An 8,116-nucleotide genomic window follows, 5' to 3' on the forward strand; every position below is an offset into this window, starting at 1 on the left:
CCCCATCAGATCTCCAGAGTCGCCCTTCGCGCCGTCCCCCAGCCTTCTTTCCTCTACGACGCTCTTACACTGTCTGGGGAGCCTCGACCACTCCTATCACCTCTCCCCAACCCCGTTGTCCCCTTGAACCTCGCCGACCAGTCTCCAGGTGAGTGGAACTCCTCGGCCTTCAGGCCCCATCTGTAGTCCTGGCTCCCCGCCCTTGGCAGTAGAGTTCCTAGAATGCAAAATCACCAGCAGATCCTCTTCGCACAGGCCACCCACTTCCTCGGGCCACTTCCCTCAGGATCAAATCACTGGCGCTTCGCAGGAAGACCCCAACTCACCCCCGCCTCCGCCATCTTCTGGGACCAGTTCCACCCCCCCTCCGCCTCTTCCTTTTCTCCTCCCACAACTCCGCCTGAGCTCTACTGCGCCTGTGCTGCTGACGTAGACACGCCCGAAGACCGGGGCAGAAAAGCTTCCGGTTCTGACCTGCCTGGTTGGTAGACCTGCGAACCGAGGCAAAAGGGTATCCGAGGCAAAAGGGTATCCGGTCCACGCGAAATTGGCGGTTGGTTGTAGGCGTGGGCGGTCTAGGTAATGGGAGGGTGTCAGATCAGCTCTTACTTGCTGACTAGGCCGTCGTGGGTTGTGACGAGTGCCCAGACCCTGTGGGCTGTGTAAGGTAATGGGCACTGACACACGCACGCTCTTTCAAAGGCGCCCCTGTCAGCAGGTCCCTTTCCTCGGAGCCGAATAGATGGCTCTGGAGTGCCGGCCACCCGGCCCACCAAGGATGCTGACTGTACCTTTGTGCTTTTGCTGGGCTCTGCTGTTTACCTTTTTTCCTTGTTCAAGACTGTTGTAATCTAACCACGTCCATATTATTGTACTCCTGATAAATAAGTTATAATGTTCTATGTCTTCCTTTCTTTGCTGTAAACCTCTCAAACTGTTCGTATGAAAACCACGTTACCTGGTTGAATCTGCTGAATGATTGTCAATCCTCATAAAGTGATGTGGAATGGATGTGGTTAGGTTACAGTGGGCTGAGGAAAGTTTTAGATGAAATTTGGGCCTAGAATAATTGCTTAAAAGCTTTGCAAAAGCGTGACAATTGGTGAAATTCCTTTGTTGTTTTTGCTTTGAACTGGTGATAAGATGGATTTTTATGTTTCTGACCTTTTTAGCGGTACATTTATTTATAAAATTAAAGGAGAAATTAAATTTATATGACCTTGTTTCTGTAATGTTTTCTACAGCTCTTAAATTTCTCTTTTATAGCTTTTTACACTACCAATTAAAAATAAGTAAATAATACAATCTGAGCTGATTACATACTAAATAGATCAGGAATTTAAAAGAATCCCCTGAAAAGACACAATTTAATGGAAACATTAAAATCTTAAATTAATTGATGATAGAATGTAAATTGACTAAGAACTTTGAGAAATCACCACTACTTTGGATTACTTTGATGTGATCCAAAGTTGGTGTAATATGGTCAATAGAACACTGATGAAGGACCTTAAAACCTGATGCTGTGACAGCAACTGCATATTCATGTACAGTAAATTCATTTTTTAGGCTTCCTTTCTCATTTATAAAATAAAGGATTAGTCTAGATATTTCTAGGGCCCTTTTCAGAGGCAAAGTTATCAACAATTTGGTAAATCTGTGACTTCAGAGAAAGTTTTTTTCCCTTAACCTTACATGTTTGGTCTTCCAACTGAATGGGCCAAGAGGTAAACTAGAAAACAAACCAAAAAAAAAAAAAAAACTCTTTGCTTAGCTAATACAAACACAAACACATTTATTTGGCTTGTTGAAGTGAGATATTGTTAGATTAACATAATTGTACAGGGGTTGATTACTAAGCCTTTAGTAAGCTTCTAAGAATCCTGGACCTGAATGGATGCCTAACTCAAAAACATCCAGGAAAAAAAAAAAGTATGGAGATATCATTTTTGTAGCACCTGTCTCTATTTAAAATTGTATATTATATATTAACTGTTTACTGCACGTTTCCCCAACTAGACTGCAAACTGCAAAGGAGTAGGAACCTTGTTTTGTTTTCCTTAGGAGGTCCAGTGCCAAGTGTTTGGATGTGCTAGGTATTCAGGTGATAGATTTTGAGGGATGAATAGATTAATAAATGATCCTCCTATAACCTCAAAAAGACAAAATCCCTTGGCTACTTTTGTGTCCCTGTCAATGTGGATGCCCTCATCAGAACACCACAACAAAGACCAAAAACCAAATAAGTAAGATTGAGTGTAGTGTTTGCAGTTCTACCGTGCTTACAAAAATGTTTTTATGAAGCCTTCTTCTACAACCAATATTTGCCCTACAGTATCATAAATAAATTTGTCTTAGAATCTGTGCCGTCCAAGTAGGGCAGGCCCTAGCCATGTGCAGCTTATAAATTTAAAATCCAATTCCTCAGTCACACTAGCCATGTAACAAGTATACAAAAGCCCCACATGGGGCTTTTACTGGAAAGCCCTGTATTAGATGATTCATATAAATTTAGCTTTCTCAAAATGCTGATAAGGTTAGAAGAAAATCAAGGCATGGAGGTGAAATGAAATCATTACCTACCAACAATCAGGCCACCTAAAATTTATAAGGTCTTTTAGCATATTGGAAACAGAATTAGGTAATGCAAAGTTCAGTAGTTTTAGTTTTACTTCGGGAAAAGTTTGAGTTTCAGCAATATTAAGTTTTACCTGGTACCAACCTCTTCCAGAGGGATGTGTCAATTTCAAAAGCCAATTTGGTTTTTCAACAAGAATCATGAGTATGTGGCCTATAGAAAGTCTATGGCATATAATGTAGAACAGGTTATAAAGAAAAATCCTGCTGAAAACAAAACCGTTAGAATATATTTTAAGTATCATCAAAGGGCTGAAAAAGTGAAGAGGGATTACAAAACCAAATCTAAGAGAAAGTAGGACCCTATAAGACTGAACAGAGCAAGAAAGGCACTCTTACCGTGAAATTTTTTACTGATTGAAAAATATTGAAATTCTGCTTTGACAGATTTTTTCAGATAAGAAAACAAATATAAAATTATTGGGCCTGCTAAACTTGAGATTCAGAGGCCTCAAATTTAAGAGGCAGGACCCCAAAGTACAGCACGATTAGAGTAATATGAAGTATACCGCTGTCCCACAGCATAGAATGACTAGAGCTGAGAGAAATAAAAGCATAAAAAATAAGTACCTGTGGAAACGTGGCCACCAGCTGGCCCTTGGGCAAATTTGCATTGCAAATTCACACCCCAGCTCAGTAAATACAAAAACTTTCTGTCCTTAATTTTGTTTAAAATGGTCTTAGACTGATATAGGGTCCAAAATGCCTGTGATGTGAACCCTTCTAAATATTGTGTCCAGCCTTATACAAATATCTAGCTCACAGTTAATAAATACATATGCACGTTTCTTTTGTAACATTCTCCTTATCCAGGTCTCCATAGCTTTTAACTTATTTGTCATAGACATAAAACTGCCCTTTTATATTTTCAGTTCATCAACTTACAAATTTTGTATTACAATATGTAATTACAAGGACACAACTGGCAACAATCACAACAGACTCTTAATAGACACACAACTTAGTTGATGGGCTGTGAGTGCATGGGGCAACTAGATCCAGGAATAAATAGATTCTAGCAGGGAAAAGAGGCTGTTGTTTTAAGCACACAGGACCATCATTTGTCAATGATGTGAGATAGACAAGAGAGGCTCACAGAGAGGAAGAGTTTGCTCAAGGTTTACTAGTTCTTGGGTCAAAAAAGGTATAAGATCCTTTATTTCCTAATCCAGTGATTTTTTTTCCACAAAGGACCATGTTTTAAATCATTTAGATCATGTAAAATAAAATTTTTTCTGTTGTATTAATTTAATGGACTTTGAGATGGTAATGGATAATTCTTGGTATATTTGTAGATAAAGCTTTTATACATTTCCTTGATAATATGCCCAGAATATTCAGTATTACTTATCATCTTGTAACTCTCTATATTGAGGTCACCCACCATTTAGTAGTAAGTAGTTAGCAAATGTGAGGCGGTTTCCTAATAGGGATGCTTACCTTCTTGGATGTAAATTCATTAAATGTTTTCTGCTATTACTGACCTGATTTTAATTTTTAAATCAATGACAAACTCTATACTGCATTCAAACAAACTGAAAAAAGGGGTAGGGGGAATGACAGAGGTGCTTATAAATCAATCTAGTCACAAGCAAGCAAACTAACCTGAATTTTCATGGTTGCATTGCTGCAATCTATGATTATCAGTAAGATCAATGCTGGTTTCAGAAAAAAAAAAAAAAACCATGGCCAAAGTGGGGGACTGGTTGTGGCTGGATGCGGGATAGAACAGGTTGAACCTCCACATCTCTGAAAGAAGACAGCAATGAAAAGGGCATTCACCTTTAAAGGGTGACCTTGGCGTACCCCTTTCAGGGTGCTTTTTGAGTCTGTAAGGAAGCAGTGATGACTAAAGTTAATAAATTGAATGTATATAAAGTCAATGGTCCCTGTAAGGCTTGGTATGTATCGTGGGGCAACAAATAAACTAAACAAAGCCCAAACAAGGTCACCATGGATGAGCAAGCAAATGCAGAAGAGCTCTAAGACAAAGTCCCTGAGGTATAAAATATCGGGTGAGAAGACAACTGGAAAGATCATAGGCTATAAACTGTTTGTCAGAGAGGCAATAATAGAGAACAAGGATAAAGAGGCAACACTAGCTGTTATTACAAGGGCCCACACAATTTGAGGTAAAAAAACATAAGGTGTTCTCTAAAAGACTTTTCTTGTGCTAATTCAGCTCTGTGACTCATTCAGATTGAATTTCCTGTGATTTGCTAACTGTGTGTGTGTGTGTAGAGAGAGATTCACAAAGCAGAGGATTTTATCTGATAATAGATGGAGGACCCAAAAGATCAAATAGCTAAAAATTTTTCAAGAGACATGTATAAGGCTAGGTGATATAATAGACATAAAACATACTTATGGAAACTCTTGGGCTTGAATTTAGATTTCTTCTGGGACTCAGATTTGCCAAAAGCAAAAGAATTTTCCATAAAAATAAAGCATTTGAAATTATTTTAAATTTAATGTCTTTGGAATTTGAGAAGGATTTATTTTTTCAAAGGCTAGGAATTAATGCTCTGGTAGTGATTAAAGAGAATTTTAAAAACTTAGACTTTTCAGAAGCAGATCTTAGACTTATAAAATTAATTTTATTATTTATTTATTTTTTTGTTTTTGTTTTGTTTTGTTTTTTAATATATTTTATTGATTATGCTATTACAGTTGTCCCATTTCCCCCCTTCTCTCCCCTCTACCCTGTACCCCCCTCCCACCCACATTTCCCCCTTTAGTTCATGTCCATGTCATACTTATGAGTTCTTTAGTTTCTACATTTCCCATACTATTCTTGCCCTCCCCCTATCTATTTTCAACCTACATTCTATGCTACTTATTTTCTACACCTTTTCCCCCTCTCTCCTCCTCCCACCCCCCGATGCTAACCCTCCATGTGCCCTCCATTTCTGTGGTTCTGTTCCTGTTCTAATTGTTTACTTAGTTTCTTTTGGTTTTGCTTTAGGTGTGGTTGTTAATATTTGTGAGTTTGCTGCCCTTTTACTATACATGTCTTTTCTTTATCTTCTTTTCTTAGATAAGTCCCTTTAGCATTTCATAAAATAAGGGCTTGGTGATGATGAGCTCCTTTAACTTGACCTTATCTGAGAAGCACTTTATCTGCCCTTCCATTCTAAATGAAAGCTTTGCTGGATAGAGCAATCTGGGTTGTAGGTCCTTGTCTTTCATGACTTGGAATATTTCTTTCCAGCCCCTTCTTGCCTGTAAGGTCTCTTTGGAGAAATCAGCTGACAGTCTGATGGGAACTCCTTTGTAGGTGACTGTCCCCTTACCTCTTGCTGCTTCTAGGATTCTCTCCTTCGTTTTTACCTTGGCTAATGTAATTATGATGTGCCTTGGTGTGTTTCTTCTTGGGTCCAACTTCTTTGGGGCTCTCTGAGCTTCTTGGATTTCTTGGAAGACTGTTCCCTTTGCCAGATTGGGGAAGTTCTCCTTTATTATTTGTTCAAATACGTGCTCAATCTGTTGCTTTTCCCCTTCCGATTCTGGTACCCCTATAATTCGGATGTTGGAACGTTTAAAGGTGTCTTGGATGCTCTTAATCTTTTCCTCAATTTTTTGAATTCTTATTTCATCATGCTTTCCTGCTTGGTTGATTCTATCTTCCTTCTGGTCCACTGTATTGTTTTGAGACTCATATTCCTTCCTTTCACTATTGGCTCTCCTCCGCGTGTCTTCCTGCATCTGTTTTATGGTAATCTGCATTCTTTCATCTAAATTTCGTCCAAAATCCACCAGTTCCGTGAGCTTTCTGATCACCAGTGTTTTGAACTGCACATCTGATAGATTGGCTAGTTCTTGGTCACTCAAAAGGATGAGTCCTGGGGGACTGATCTGCTCTGTTGAAAACATAGTTTTTTGTTTTTTCCCCCTGTCTCTCCTTTTTTTTTTTTTCCGGTCTGGTTGCTTTTGTTACGGTGGGGGGCAGAGCCTTAGGTGCTCACCGGGGCTGGGCACCCCTGTCGCTAGATTGTGACGTTATATGTGGGGGCGGGGCGGGAGAAAACAATGGCGGTAGTTCCGTTCCCCTGGACTCAGACCCTTTTCTGGGCTTCTGGGCCGCGAGTTCTGCCCTGGTCCACAATTGCTACCCCTCTGGGTCTGCCAGCCGCAGCTCGCGTACTCAGGGATCACCGCTGCCTTCTTGAGCGCTGGATGGCTTTTGCGCCGATTTCGCGCCAAACCTTCCCCCGACCTCCGCGTGCCGCCGACCCAAGCCAGCCTAGCGCCTGTCTGCCTGGCTCGTCTTCTCCTACCAGTCCGGATGAACGCGTCTACTTCAACTTCTTGGCTGCCCAACTTCCATTCAGATAAATCCTCTGCCGGATCTGGGTGTTATTCTGATAGTAAATTATTGTTGTAAATTATTGGTTTTCTAATCTTGGTTGTGCGAGGAGGCACGGTGCGTCCACCTATTCCTCCATCTTGCCGGAAGTCTAAAATTAATTTTAGTATTGAAGTATGATAGAACCATACAAGACATTCCAAACTGAGACACAATATGTGTAGCTAAATGATGGCTTGGAGAGTCCTAGTGATGCTTACTAGTCTCAGAGGGTTTATCAGACCTCAAGCTCCAGTAGATCCAGTAGCTCCTCTGTTAACTGAAAGATTGACACAATGTCCTCTCCTAGAGCTCCGTTCTATTTTAGGAAGGCTGGGGAAGTAGGAAAGGATGCCCTGTTTAGAATGAGGCAGATCCAGTTTCCAGTCTTTGCTCTCTGTTAATCTGCTAGGCAAGATACTTGACTTCTCTGAGCCTTCATTTCCTCATCATTAAACTACTTTTTGTTATAAACTACTTATAATTATAGGGAATATATCTCATGAAGTCAAAACAGGTTGTAGTTTTGTGGGTATTATTAATCACTTTGATATTCTTGTTGACAAATGACCTCCTTATTTCTGTTGACTGCCTCCAAGATTAGTAATTCATCACCTCTTAAGGTAACTATTTTCATCTTTACATAACTCCAAATATGAGAAAGGTTTTCCTAGGGTTCATCTGTACTCAGCTCCTTTACAGCACCCATCCCTTGACTCCATTTCACATGATGACCCTTAAAGTTCTATAATCTTCCTCCCATAGTGCACTCACCAAAGATTCTTGTCCTGGCTAAATATACCCCATTTCTATAGTCATTTTCTATATGAAGGGTTCTCTATCCTCTGACCATAATTGTTGTTTTCTTATAGATATACTTTAATCTGACAATATCCCCTCCCTAGAATCACTTCCAGAGAAAAGAGTGCAGCAGCATCACATCCCTTGTTCTGGATCCTCCTTTTAACACATCCATTTACCATAGCACTTTTGGCAGCTACATCTCATTATTAAGTTGTATTAAGTTGTTAAATTTAAACAAACTTAAATACTCTTCACGTGCACAAACCACATTTTCTCTATCCTGTTCTTTTATGGTTGTGGGTCAAATTTTGGGGTGTTTGGATTTTTCTG

The 8,116-nt window shown here is 40.0% G+C and overlaps 1 protein-coding gene across 5 annotated transcripts in view; it reads right to left on the bottom strand.

The window, feature by feature from the left end:
* The window catches only part of INSIG2 (insulin induced gene 2), a 28,042-nt gene extending 27,660 nt beyond the window's left edge, over positions 1-382 (bottom strand). Inside the window, exon 1 of one of the 5 annotated variants that reach the window (XM_028533484.2) lies at positions 327-382. The gene's annotated coding sequence lies outside the window, so the exon portion shown is untranslated. The other 4 variants (XM_036023631.1, XM_036023634.1, XM_036023632.1 and 1 more) reach the window with 4 other exon arrangements.
* Positions 383-8,116: the final 7,734 nt, after the last annotated feature.

This window comes from Phyllostomus discolor, chromosome 4 (assembly GCF_004126475.2).
Source record: "Phyllostomus discolor isolate MPI-MPIP mPhyDis1 chromosome 4, mPhyDis1.pri.v3, whole genome shotgun sequence".
NCBI lineage: Eukaryota > Metazoa > Chordata > Mammalia > Chiroptera > Phyllostomidae > Phyllostomus > Phyllostomus discolor.